This window comes from Triticum aestivum, chromosome 3A (genome assembly GCF_018294505.1).
Source record: "Triticum aestivum cultivar Chinese Spring chromosome 3A, IWGSC CS RefSeq v2.1, whole genome shotgun sequence".
NCBI classification, from domain to species: domain Eukaryota; kingdom Viridiplantae; phylum Streptophyta; class Magnoliopsida; order Poales; family Poaceae; genus Triticum; species Triticum aestivum.
In genome coordinates this window covers 199,444,726-199,460,123 of record NC_057800.1, presented here as the reverse complement: position 1 = coordinate 199,460,123, position 15,398 = coordinate 199,444,726, and positions in this window count along the sequence as shown.

Sequence of the window (15,398 nt, the reverse complement as noted above, 5' to 3'; positions counted from 1 at the left end):
TGTGTGTATCCTTGCATCATGAAATTTTATAGCATGCTGATCATATTTTCTACATGTTTCTTACCCATCTCTCTTTTAGAAAATAAGCTTAATAGATGGAAGAATTTCAGCAATGGTATTGTTTATGTGGAAAGATTCTTGCAGGAATTCTCTGTGCTCCAATGTATATGTAAGTACCTGTTGTATATCACTATATTTTTACATCAGCATGTATTTTGTTAGTCGGCTTGAATCCAACCTTTATCTGATCTAAATTTAGTTGTAGCAAAATGTATGATTAAAGGCCACAATGTTGATTTTTGCAAGGAAAACTGCCTGGTAGTTTTGCATCCTCAGCTGCATGAGTGTACTATCTCATATTAGTGGGTTTGAATACTTTGGTTCTGCAGTGGGTTTTTCAGTGTTTTTTTACTGTGTTGTCCTATTGTATCCCAAGCTCTTACATCATACTCCCTCCGTCCGGATTAAATGCCGCAGAAATGGATAAAACTGGATGTGTCTAGAACTGAAATACGCCCAGACCCATCCATTTATTTCCGGATGGAGGGAATACATATCAATATGTCATGCCTTTCTATTCTTTAGTACCTATTCCATCTCTGTTGTAGCATGTTTTATAACTGAATCACCATTCTTCTATATAAGGCATGCAAGGGGAAGACGGCTATGTTAGAATCTGAAGGGTTACAAACCACGTCTTTGCAAAAGATCCAAACGCCAGGAGATAATAAACCAACTCAATTTTTCATAGATACTTCTCTAGCACAGAGAAACCCATCTCCCACTGATAATAAGCAGATTCCAGTGGCCAAAGAACTAGTCCACTCCAGTCCAGCAAAAGAATGTCAACTCCATTCTAAGAAGCGTGTGCGTATCCTCGCATCATGAAATTTTATAGCATTCTGATCATATTTTCTACATGTTTCTTACCCATCTCTCTTTTAGAAAATAAGGTTATACGATACAAGACTTCCTCCATTGGGATCGTATTCGAGGAAAATATCTTGCGGGAATTCTCTGTGCTCCAATGCTGATGTAAGTACCTTTCGTATATCACTATATTTTTCCATCAGCATGTATTTTGTTAATCGGCGTGAATCTAACCTTTATCTGATCTAAAATTAGTTGTAGCAAAATGCCGCTTTGGGGGAGATGGGGACGGTCTTCAGGGAACCTCCCGAGCCCCCAGAGCCTCCCGAGGCTCAGGGACCCGGTGGCTCATGAGGAACCATTCCTTCAACGCGCGGCTTCAGCTGCACCAACTCTACTTTGTCTACATGACGAGGTGATGTCTTCCAAGTGCATTTAAGCTGGGAGCGCCCCTCGGGCTGCATTATTCCCAGGCCACATAGATCCGTCCCTGTGGCATGTATCCCTTTTGCTTATGTCTTTAGCTTACCTTGCTGGGAGCGCCCCTCGGGTTGCACCATCCCCACGCCGCTCGGGCCAAACCCAGTGGCACGTATCTTCCTACATTTATCCAAGTCGATATGCTATTGATGCTTAACGTGCCAATTGCTATCACCTGCTCAATCATCGCCTCCCTCGGGGCCTCTACACAGGCACGACGCAGGTGCATGGGTCCGTCCCTTCCACGACCGAAAAATCTGAGTGGTCGAGCTCTGGCTCGCGGCACGCGCCGTGCACGTCACCTCACTAGACCCACAGAGCCTTCACTTCATCGGGACCAACCAGCGGCAGGCATGCAGCAGTAACGGTAAACCATGTTTCTTCTTGTGCCTTCTCACAGGGACCCCGCGGGAAGGATAGTAGGCGGCACCGCGAGTCTCCTTTTCTCTCTTGCGATTCTCTTGCGCGTTAAAAGGGGTGCTCCTGAGCATCGCGACTCAAGAGCTCTTACTGGCTCTCCAGCCCTCACCCCCTGGCCTTGACCACGGCATCGCGACCTGGCATACAAGTGGCGGCTGAGCTCGCTCGAGGGCTGGGACCTGAGGACGTAGAGCACTAAGAAGGGCTCGGGAGAAGGAAAACTCATACGGACCAGCCTAGCTACATCGCGTAAGTTGGCGCGTAGCCCTAGCGCAACATCAGGAATCACCGCGCAGTCAGCAAGATAAGTCTCGCCCTCGGATCGGCTAAATATTTGGGCCTAGTAGTCGCTCACGCCATGCCGCAACCCCGTTGCAGCCAAGTTATCTTCCTTTCTTTCCTTACCATGGCCGCTTGGGCGCTAAGGGGGACCTCCTGAGCATCGCGCCCCAGGGACGCTTACTGGACCTCAGGCCGCGCACCTCCTGGCCTCGACCACGGCATCGCGACCTGGCATACCAGCGACGACTGTAGCCACCTTGGGACCGGGACCCGTAAGCTTAGAGCGACAAGCTATCGCGAGGAAAGAAAGGGGGACCGAGCCTTAACGGGACACGCGTTCATCAAATCTTCATAACAAGGAAGATAAGTACAAAGGCATTGCAGATCCTTACATGCCCCCATGGGGTGATTCATGATTCTTCGCAGGAAACAGAAGCTGATGCTAAGGGGGATTCTATCTACATCCTTCCGTGGTTGACGCCATCATCAACAGTGGGCCATGGGAGGCCAGCGCCAACCCCATCCAGATCAGCGGTGGCGGTCGGACGCCGGAGCCCTGCACCGAGCACGACGGGAGTTCGGGGGGACGTAGCTTTCGTTGCTTGTCTTCGGAGTCTCGTAGAGCTTAGGAGAGCTGATGGACTCCCAAGGGCTGCTGCTACTGGAGTGGTCGCGAGCGGAGCGCGCGTCAGCTCGCACTCTTCTTCGAAGTAGCACTCCAGGTGACGGCCCTCGGCGTCGAATACCTTGAAGAAGAGCGTGGAGGCACCGTCGTACTCGAAGTGGATCGCGAGGGTGCCCCTTGCACGACAGACTCGAGCAACCTCGCCCCAGCCGCGAGTCATGAAGATCTTGCCGGTTGGACCGCTTCAATCTTCGCTCCGGTCGCCGGAGCACTGAAGTCGGCGTGCTGCAGCCAGAGCTCAAGAGGCCCCCTCAGCGGCATCACATCAGAGAAGAACCGCGGGAAGCGGATCCAGGAGCTCGAAGGCATCGACGCCCACAGCACCAACTCGCGCGAGGAGTCCGCGGCGTGGACGACACGCGTCGCCGAGGTGCGGCGACCCCGGATGCAGCATGGGTGGCGCTGCTTGTCGCTTCGTCCTCCCGAGCCCTCGGTTTGGGCATACAGGGGTAGCGGGTATCCTGGTGGAGGCCGCTCGCACAAAGGTCTCATCACCACTTGCATCGCCGCTTCGTCACGGTGATGCATCAACCTCTTCTTCGGCGGGAGTGGCTCCTGGACATCCTGGGGGGCTTTCCCCTTCTCTTTGGCGGAGAACCTTCTGATAGGAGCCATTGGAGCAAGCAGTAGAGTGAGGAAGAAGCAAGCAAGCGAGGAAGAGATGGGCGACGGGGGCTCCGCCCCCCTCTCCATTTATAGTGGAAGAAGGCCAACCGGCACCTCCCACGATCGCAGGTAATGATGGTTTCCCTTGCATATCGCGGGGACTTGTCAATTCGTGCAGTCGTCGAGGCAACGTGGGGAAGCAGAGACGCCCACGTCCAATCAACCGCCACGCGTCAACCAAGGCCGCAGGCTTTTGGGGGGCCGTGGTGCTCCGAACATGACCCTTGGCTTCGCCGTGAAGCCAAGCCCGTGCGCACCTTGGGCCTGGGGGCTACTGTCGGCGTTCTAGGAATGGGGGTCCCCAGACTTGCCTGCTTGTGGCCCGCGGTGTGGCGGAGCCAGTAGGCCATACGGCCCATCTTCAGCAACAAGGCATCCAAGACCCTCGCGAGGGGCCAAGCCTCATGAGGCGAACGGTGCAAGACCTCCTCCCGAGCGGCCTAGTCAGGCAGGCTCGTGAGGAGCGGAGATATCAAGGCGGGGCTAACCTCGCGAGGCTCTCGTGACGTGAGCCATGAAGATCGACACCAGGCAGGCGCCAGGGGGGCGCCAGCGCGCGCAGCGTCCTTGTTTCCTCTTTGGTGCAAAGGAGGCAAGCGGATCCGTGGAGTACAGAGGCCTCAGGCAAAGGTTGCCATTTCGGTGCAACAAGACCAGGAACATGGACTGCAAGACGGAGGTCATCATGGAGCCCAAGACGGCGTCACCACCAGAGCTTTTCGCAGGCGCAGACTACCTTTTGTCAGGATAGCTTGTACTAGTTGTCCCCCTTCAAATTAGCCCGCCATTGTTGGCTCCCTTCCCTCTCAATATTTGGGAAGAGGACCAGGGCCTGTATAAGTAGAGCTAGCCACCATAGTAGAGGCACCTGATCTTAGGGGGATCGAATCCTCGCACTACAAGTTCATACGCACAAGAACACCTCAACCTCAGGAGGCAGTTCTTCCCATGTATTGTTCATCATCAGCCCGAGAGGCAATCCACCACCACCACACTAGGGTAGGGTATTACACCACAACGGTGGCCCGAACCACTATAAACCCTGTGTCTTTCTGTGACGCGAGCTAGAGCATGGATCGGTAGGAGGGAAAGACTTCGCGTGCACCCCAGTGTTCGAACCTTAAGGGTTAGCCGGAACCCCACATCCGACACAATTGTTGGACCAAACTGTTAACTGAACATTACATTTCAGAGGACCAAACTGTTAACTAAACATCAGATTGCATATTAACATTACGGAGCACAAATCACTAGAAGGCACTAGCGGTGGCCTCGAGAAAACAACACGAACTGCATTTTAAAGTAGACAACCGCGTGGCGGTGTTGACGGTGGCCTCAAAGACGAGGTGCTCCTCCAAGATCTGGCGGTCGGCATGCATGGCAGCCATAGTGACCTTGAGTGCACGTGCAACCGCGATTTGCTTCTTCGCTGCCAGATGCTACTGAGCTCGATGTTATACTGCGTGCAAAATGGCTATGGGCGGCGCTTAATTGGAGGAGGGGGACAGTGATTTCGGCGGAAGGTGTCGCACCGTCGGTTGGGGCATGTGGAACAGGGAAGGAGGAGGATGGTGTGGGTGGGGTGTGGATTACCTGGCCATATCGATGAGGCCGCGCAACAAGAAGAAGGGTCAGCGGCGAGGAGGCGGCGTTGCTAGAAGAAGGGTTGCCGGCGAGGAGGCGACGTTGCAAGAAGAAGGGTCGCCGGTGAGGAGGCGGCACTGCAAGAAGAAGGGTAACCAACGAGGAGGCAGCGTGCAAGAAGAAGGGTCGCTGGCGAGGAGGCTGAGCTGCTAGTAAGTAGTAGTGAAGGTTTGAACTTGGAAAGCAAGGAGGAACAGTGGAAATGTGGCTTTTCGTGGGAGGGAGGGGGCGGGGAGATAGATATTTCCATGGTGGCAGAAAAGTTTTGCTCGATGCTGCATGAAACTGGCATGCAAGTGTGGTTCAAGTGGGGGCGGTGGACTGTAGATGACAAAGCTTCCTTCGTAAGCCAGAAAAGACAGTGTGCCAAGATATTTTATATCGCATCCCACACGATTCTTTCTAGTAAACGGTTTGTGGTATACCTGATTTGTTCATTATGTTTTGAAAGACAAAATGGTGTTATGGAGGGAAAGGATGGTGTTTGAATTGCTAGAACATTTATGTACAGTGAACATGCAACTACATGAGTGCCATGTTTAAATTTGGAATTATTCCTGGTTCATTTGGAATTTTTAGGCATTAATTGGGTTTCTAGGCATTTAATGTGCATAATTCACAATTGAACTACAAGCACATGTTCGACTGCACCAAAGTTTGTTGAAAAATGACATGTGTGTCTTTGGGTAAATTTATAGCTCCCATGCAAGAAATGGGAATGAAATTCAAACATTTGGGCATCGTGGCTCGGCCAGGAAAATTGATAAACTTAGTTTTAAAATTCCTGGAAATTCAAAACTCGCCTGAAAATCATGAAACTTGGCATGGTGTCATGACATGGCACCAACATGATGTGGTAAATTTTTTGGCCGATTTGGGACAAGCTTTGGTACAAGATTCTTACAAACCAGAGCTTCTCTCAAGAAGGCTCATGGTTCCGAGAGGGAACGTTTCACCTCCGTGTGCGAGACGACATACATACGCTGCCTTCTCCCGCCTTAATATTTTTACACAGGCAGATTAGACCAAATAGAAGTATCGTGCTAAATTTTGGAATTATTTTGGGTTTGTTTGGCCTTTTTATACATTAATTGAATTTCTAGGCATTTAATGTGCATAATTCAAATTTGAACTACAAGCACATGATCCAGTGCACCAAAGTTGGTTGAAAAATCACATGTGTGTCCTTGGGTGAATTTCTAGGTCCCATGCAAGAAATGGGAATGAAATTCAAACATCTGGGCGTCGTGGCTTAGCCGGAAAGATTGAGAAACTTGGTTTTTTTTAATTCCTGTAAATCCAAAACACGCCTGAAAATCATGAAACTTCGCATGGTGTTTCATGACATGGCACCAACATGCTGTGGTAATTTTTTTAGGCGAATTAAGACAAGCTTTGGTATAAGCTTCTTGCAAACCAAAGCTTCTCTCAAGAAGGCTCATGGTTCCGAGAGGGAACGTGTCACCTCCGTGTGCCAAAAGACATACACTGCCTTCTCCCGCCTTCATTTTTTTACACAGGTAGATTAGACCAAATATAAGTATTGTGCTAAATTTTAGAATTATTTGGGTTCGTTTGGCCCTTTTTATACATTAATTGAATTTCTAGGCATTTAATGTGCATACTTCAAATTTGAACTACAAGCACATGCACGAGTGCACCAAAGTTGGTTGAAAAATCACATGTGTGTCCTTGGGCGAATTTTTAGGTCCCATGCAAGAAATGGGAATGGAATTGAAACATCTGGGCGTCGTGCGTCGGCTAGAAATATTGAGAAACTTGGTTTTTAAATTCTCTAAATCCAAAACACGCCTGAAAATCATGAAACTTGGCATGGTGTCATGACATGGCACCAACATGCTGTGGTAAATTTTTTGGCCGAATTGGGATAAGCTTTGGTATAAGCTTCTTGCAAACCGGAGCTTCTCTCAAGAAGGCTTAGGGTTCCGACAGGGAACGTGTCACCTCCGTGTGAGAAATGACATACACCGCTTTCTCCCGCCTTCATTTTTTTACACATGCAGCTTAGACCAAATAGGAGTTTCGTGTTTAAATTTGGAATTATTCCAGGTTCCTTTGTAATTTTTATGCATTAATTGACTTTCTAGGAATTTAATGTGCATAATTCAAATTTGAACTACAAGCACATGCTCCAGTGCACCAAAGTTTGTTGAAAAATCACATGTGTGTCTTTGGGTAAATTTAGAGGTCCCATGCAAGAAATGGGAATGAAATTCAAACTTCTGGGTGTTGTGGCTCGGCCGAGAACATTGAGAAACTTGGTTTTAAAATTCATGGAAATTAAAAACTCGCCTGAAAATCATGAAACTTGTCATGGTGTCATTTCATGGCACCAACATGTTGTGGTAATTTTTTGTCCGATTTGCGAAAGCGCACACATTAACAATCAACAAAGTCATTTTGGAACAAGTGCTGTCATGTTACAAATCGAAAACACAAGTATTATTGAAACCGTGGGCATTCTCATTACCAATTACGTGCCGCCACACGTCCCCTTTTTTATTGGCTAGGAGGTGTCGTGCGGGGTAGCTATTTGAGTACGGGACACATGCGATCAGACCCTTGCGCTTACTTGATGTAAGATCCGACGGACCTATATAGCATCGACTGCGATTTATAGCAAGACTGATGAATATAAGGACAATGGAATGGATAATAATTGTCTTACATATTTAGGAACATAATTAAAAAGCCACATGCGGCAAAACCCGAAATACACAAGGGCAAAAGAAGAAGGAAGACAATGATTTGGCTCACTGATCTCTATTTTCTTGATGCGTTGCTGTAGGCCACGGGAACTAGTCTCCACGACGAGCGGCGATGAGCTCCTTCTTGTCCTCAAGATGCTGCTTGAGAGCATCCATGGATTCCTCCACCAGCGTATTGCGCTTGATGCACAACATGCCATTCTCGTCCATAAGTTTCTCGACGATGACGTGGGTCCTCTTCAACAAGGCAGTTGTCTCCTCCTGCTGCTCCGCACTTCCGACGATCTTGGCCCTCAGCAGGTCGCGCTCTGCCTGGAGCTTCGCACTACTCTCCCTTAGTTGCCAGATGATGCTGGTAGCCTCTTATAACGAGGCTTTCATGTCGTCCTGCATCCTCGCCCAGCCGGAGATCTGATCCATCTGGCTATGGATGATCGCATGCATACAATTGTAAGAGTTCTCGCCTGCCCACGAGACATTTTCCTAGGTTGCCGCGGCGTGGGTGACATCTCTCCTGTATATGCGGTGCAGCGGGACTTCTCTGCTGCTTCCGTGGTGCAGCCGGACCAGTATGCTACATCGACGACGCAGCGGGACCTCCGTGCTGCTTTGGCGGTGCTACATGACCTGTGTGCTGCTACGGACGCATGGCGGGACATGTCGGTTGCTTTCGCGGTGAGGCGGGACATCTCTCGTGCTTCCGCTTCCATGCTCGCCTCTCCCTGGTGGCAATATCTCGACCCAGAACTCACGCTGGCCATGGCAGACGCAAGGGAACGATGATGAATGACTTGTTTGTTTTTGTGGATGAGGAGTTGAGGAGGAATGTGCAGTCATCTCGGAGTAGTAGTATTTATTACCGAGTACTAATAAGTTGCTAAGTGGAAAACCGTTTAGGTTTTGATCGGTGTGAATAGCTTTGCAACTAAATATAGCATGGTAGTAAGTTGGAATGTGACGGGGCGCAGGCTCAAAATTTATTGACGGTTCTATAACTTCTAAGTGCGGCACTATTCCTGGACGACGTAACATGGGCACACTTTCTCGGCCGCGTACATGGCGTTTGCACCATAGGGTGCACTGCAATAGGCAATGTCAACACACGTGTTGTTCCAACAACCATGTGCGCTCGTTATTACCATTGCGCACGCTTCTTTTAATTAGAATGTGTGCCCATCTAGCGCACACACGTTTATCTGTCTAACTGTTTCTGTTTGTTGTGGCTAATCGCAAATAGTTCATTCATGTGATGTGTATGCCATCAATAACATAAACTTTGATCTAGCTGACAGTTTCTGTTATGTTGCCTAATCGCAAACAGTTAATCCTTCTGAAGCGTATGCCCTCAATCGCACACACCTTTATCTAGCTACCCATTTCTGTTGTTCCTCCTCATCACAAACAGTTAATCCGAGTGAACTGTTTGTCGTATATCGCACAAGCCTTCATCTGGCTGCCCATTTCTGTTCTTCTTCCTCATCGCAAATAATTCATTGAACTAAACCGTATGCCCTACATCACACACGCATCTAAAATCTGAACCGTGTTTGATGCATCCGTCGTCGCAAAAGTTTTGCACCTTTTTTGATGGTATTTTACACCACTTTTTGCGATTATTGCATCACACAAAATTTCATCAAAGGGTCTCTGATCATTGTGTCACGTTAGCAGCATCCTGCAGTAGTTTTTCGGCCGTCCATGATGGAGAAAATCGTGGTAGAAGCGAGGGCGAGGAAAATTTCAGAGAGTTCCCGGTTACAGTGGGTGGTCAGGGCCGAGCGATGCACAGAGGGATGCGTGTTTCTTTCGTACATGTACGCGCACCCATGTGACCCCGGAGATGGGCTAGCTTGCCAATAATCATGCAAGTAGCTAGTCCCCAAAGACAACCAATGCGTGCGTGTGGCCCAAACATATGTATGGAGAGGTGTGTTTTGAATACACAATATGGAACAACTTTGATGCGGCACCGTGCTCTCGAACCAGAAATCCCCACACTGAGTGAGGGTTAGGTTGATAATGCATATGTATGTCACACCACACTTCAAGCCGATGACGGGGATTCATGCATGCATGCGTGCATAGTATGCACTCAAACTTGATTAGGTCTGAATCTCACCATGACCTATACTATGATAACACGAACCAAAGGAAGAATCTGCCATAGTAACCTATCTTGTTGTCAGTCAAGATGATCATGGATGTACACGCGGGCCCACGAATATATAGGCTTGGCACCAATAACCACGTGAGGGAGTGTACCGTTCAAAGACAACCACTACATGCATATGTATGGAGGTGATGCATGCGTGCATGCATGTTTGAATACCATTTCACAACATTGATATGGCGCGTGCGTCGAAAATCGTACAGTCCCCACACAGAGTGAGATTGGTTCATGACGTGTTGTGGTACTAGCCACTTCGACTCGAGGGATTCATGCGTACACTTGCATGTGTGTGCTCAAACTGTATCATGTCATCCTAGAGCATGACCTAAATATATGCTATATTACAAACAAAAAAATCCCCACCTAAGTCAAATTAACCTCTCTCGTTGTCACGCAAAGTAGGGATGGACCAAGCGGGCCCATGGATGGAAAGCATAGATATCGCTGATAACCGCTTAAGTGGCTGCGAGAGGACAACCACCATCACTTTGCATGTGGGCCAAACATATGTTGAATACCCAAAATGGACAACTTTGATGTGGCACGTGCCTCGAAAACCGTAAAGTCCCCACACAAAGCGAGGTTCATGAAGCATACTACATATGATGGGCCCCTTCCCCCTCTTCGACGCATATTATATGCTCCTACCATAATACAACCCAAAAAGAATCCTCCTTGATGGTGAAATTAATTAACCTCTCCCGATGTAGGTCAAAGTGATGCATTCATCGATGATGGCCTCGTGGGCCCACAGATGGAAGCGTCACATGTGAGTGTCCTAGGATAACCACTGCCTGCATGCATGTGGCCCAAAGAGGTGTTGTGTGATGTTTGAATAGACAATTTCACAACTTTGATGTGGCACGTGCCTCGGAAACCGAAAAGTCCTGACACTGACTGAGGTGTACTTGTTCATAAACGCGTAGATATAGTATATATGCTAGTCCCCTCCCACCTCTTTGACGCGTACTATGTATATACTCCCACCATAACACAAACAAAAAAGATTCTAACTTGCTGGTCAAATTAACCTCACTCCCTGATTTTCATCAAAGTGATGGATGACAACCTCGCGGGCCCATAGAAACCGTCACACACGAGTATCGAGTGTCGTGTAGGACAACCATCGACTGCATGTGGCCAAAACATGTATGTATTCACGACTCTGGTTTTTTAAATAATGAATTCATGACTCTGATGTGGCACCTGCCTCACAAAATGGCCAACCCACATAGTGGCCCGCGACTCATAGTGTACTGCGAGCCACCCGCCACCCCCAGACGCACGCGCACGCGCGCGCGCGCACACACACACACACTGCGAATCCACCGCAACTATGATGCATGTTAAATTATCCCGCGGTGAACATATGTTACCAAAGGATTGACGTTTTAATTTTGAAAAAACAGAGATCATTAAGACATTTTAGTACATTGATTGATTTTCTAGGGGTATAATGTGCAAAAATCAAATTTGAGCTACATCACACATGACAGTGCATGCCTAAATGGAGTGCAAAAACACATGTGTCTCACTGGGTGCATGTTTACTGCTCGTGCAAGAAATTTCAAACATTGAGGATCTTGATTTTTAAATTCTAGGACATCCAAAACTTATTTGAAATTCATGAAACTTATCGTGTTGTCATATGGACACCAATATAAAGTGGAATTGTACTATTTTTGTCGAGACCGATTTTGATGTAATCTTTTTCTTCTTACAAATGGGAGATTATTATTAATTGGGAACCAATATCCCAAACGGATTATTTATTCAAACCATGAGCGTTAGACCAACAATGGATATGTGCCATCCTTCGGTGAAACAATAAAGTGACAACATTAATCATCCAAATAGAAAAACAATATACGTGCCGCCACGTGATCCGTGTGCCGTGCGAGCAGGTGTGAGTTGACGGGACGCATGCGAGCAGTCCGCCGCGCAGGCATACCGGGAGGCGTGCGTGCAGGTGTGTGACTTGACAGAGGCGTGCCCGCTATGCAGTGTCATCGGGAGGTGTGTGAGTAGCTGTGTGAAACGCCGGTAGGCATGCCAGCAGTCTGGTGCGCAGGCTCACCGGGAGGCGAGGCAGTGGTTTGACCGTCACCCACCTCTCTCCCACTACTCCATATTAATGGCGTGCCCGTGCGGGCGCACCCCCATCCTCGCCACAAACACAATCTCTCACTCTGCTTGCATCCTCGAGGCCACTCTCAGTCCTCAAACCGTCAATGTATGAGGATGCTGCTGGAGCGCCCCATCGGAGGGAGTGGCGATGCCGGGACTGCTGAAGCACCGGACCACGGTGTGTAGATGGAGACAGAGGTTGCCGTCACTGCCGGCAAGGTATCGCTGCACCCTGACGTCGTCGACGATGTTGAGCTTCCACAGCCGGAGGCGGAGTTCCACACCGACTCCGGTGACGACTCAGGCGACGACCCCGACAATGACTCCAACGACGACGGACAACTGGTTAGTCATCTATTACCATTTATGTGTCAAATAGATCCTAGGGTTTCTATGGTTACTCTGCCTCCCCCTTTTCAAAATAGAAATCCTATGGTTATGTTCTCCCAATCCATGAAATATGAGTAAGTTTCATTTGATCCGTGTAGTCTATTGGTTGTTTGAATGGTACAAGTGATAAGTGATTAGTTGTTTATATGTGCAAATGATTTCTGCTAGTAATCCGACTAGGGTTACTATCCATGCTAATTATTCCTAGCCAGGACTTGACAATTGATTTTGAATGACCTACATACATGCTTGTGCCATTATTTTCTTCAAGATTGGTCTATACATAGACGACTGTGCTTAAAAATCGAACCATAATCTCTGGATATGTATAAACAAATAGCCATAAATTCCTAATCCTACTTCACGGCATGTAAACAATGATTTGATGCCATTTTTTACTATTTGTATAGGTGTTGTCTGACGATGTGGACAGCGAGTGAAGATGGCCAAAGGAGGTACAAGAGGCAAATCTTGAGGGAGCTTTATGCGGGAATGCATAACAGGCATATTAGGACCTGGGACGACGGCCATCGATGCCCATTTTGTAACGACAAGCTTCATGCCATGTATTAATGTGTTCTGGCGCATGCAAGAGGACGGGTCGTTGGCTCCTTCAAGTAGAAGTATTCTCGTAGGATGGCGCATGGCACGTACGCCGAGTACCTAGTGAAGCTTCAGGATCGTGCCGACAGATGAGATGAGATGTGGGATCAAACTATGTATGCTTGAGTATGCTTAATGACGGTTGAACTATCTACTTATGGTTGAAATATGCTTGTGTACACTTATTATCTATGTCTGAGTATGTTTAATCTATGTTTACTTATGTCTAAATGTGGGATATGGATGCAATCAGTTCGGTTGATGGAATCTACCTCCATCCTAGTTTATTGGTCCCCTTTATAATTTTTGTTAGATTTTGACCAAAGATTTAACTGACAAAATGTTAGTGCAGGTCATCAAAAATTATATAGTTGGATGCATATTTAAACATAGTGTTCAATGATATAATTTTTGGTGACATGCATAAACATTAGTTAGTTAAATATTTGGTCAAAATTCGGTATAAATTACAAAGGGGACCAATAAACCAGGACGGAGGTAGTACGTCAATCACACATGGTTCCCAAAATTGGAACCGTGTGCAATGACTTTCATTTTTCCTATTGCATCAGTCACACATGGTTGGCTTTAGCAAACCATTGCCTCCGAAATTCTTTGTGGGACAGAAAACCCTCACCACCCAATTCAAAAAAGAAAAAAATGAAAACCCTCACCATCTCCACGTCACAAAAACCCTCACCCCGCCCGCCACCCCCTCTGGTTCCCATTCACACCTGTGCAAGCTCCTCCGCGTCTACGCATGGTACCGCCTATCGCGGCGGCAACCACTTAGCTCGACGCCTGCCGTTGCTGCCAGGCTTCCGGCAAACCCCACTGCATTTCGCCACTTCCACTTGCCGCCGCCTATCGCCATCGACTTTCTGGACATTACTCGTGGTCGACCGAGCTCCGCCCGGTTGGGGAATCTGCTATACTGAGTGTTTTTTCTCAAGGACAACAAGGTAACTAATTTAATGAGATATTATCTCATCTCTTATCCGAGTTCATCTGCCTCCTGTAATCAGTCGTCCGAAATCGCTGTGAATTCCTTTTTTATTCGAGCTGATTTGAGGGTATTCTTTCATTCATAGAGTGTACAGTGCGCGGCCACATCGGGACTTTCCCGCCTCGGACAGACATCCAGGGAGTTCCGTCTCACCGTATCAGATGGCTTGAGGATGCGCGTGGTATGTTCAATCTCACCCTAAATCGGTTGGCATGGCCTACTTTCTTGAACCTATACTAAGTATTGCTACATTTGGATAAAAGGTGCCGCATGAACCATATTGCACAGAGTTGGTTTCTTCAACTGTGTGCCCTATAGAGCGCAGAATTAATTATCGCACTCGAGTGTCCATCATCACCATTATGTGTAACTTTGACATCATCACCCATGGGTAAACTTATGATCAAAGTCATTCAACACACTTCGTTTTTACAAAGCTTTTTGCCAATAAATACCCATGTTTTGTCCCTCTTCTAGCCGACGCATGGCCAAACTAGCTAGGCGGGAAGCTTGCACGGTAAACTGCGCGGTAGCACGGGAACAGTCTCACCGGTTATATATTTGGCGCCTCTTAGAGCCCACGTGTGGTCAAACAAAATGCGTGCGATGCGGTGTTGTCAAGCATGCACTGGAATCCTCCGCTATGAACGTCGTGATAAGACGTGACGATTACAGGCCGGCCGGCCCCCATTTATTACAGCGGCCATTTTACCCATGTGTCCCTTCAACGTTTCGATCGCGCCCCACCATTGCAACAAGCACACCCACCAAGACAAATTCTTAGAGGGTATCCTGCGCGGCTCCAATGGCGCTCCGAGCGGCTGCCGACGGTGAGTAGCAGTTCACCATGCATGTTGTGGTGAACACCCACAGAAGGTTCACGGAGCTCTCGGTGGTGTACACCAACAACCCGGTCTGGGTGGACCACTCCATCCACATGATGGAGTTGTTGCTTGCCGAGGAGACGTACAAGGTGGTCGAGTTCGACCTCGAGTACACCTGCGCTCGTGTCGGGTCTTGTCCCAAGGTCATCGTTGCCCAGATATGCGTGTGCAACCACGTCCTCGTCTACCACTACTGCCTATCCACAAGGCCTTGCGAGCATTTTGCCAGGTTTGTCAACAACCCCCACTACATGTTCGCTACAATGGACATCACCAATGATGTAAAGGTGCTCAAGAATTCGAGCATCGCCCGCCGGAATCTTGTTGACATCCAGGGCTAATACAAGATCTGGGGCAGCAAGTGATGTCTACTATGCAACTTTATCCTTGTAGACGTTGTTGGGCCTCCAAGTGCAGAGTTTTGTAGGATATCAGCAAATTT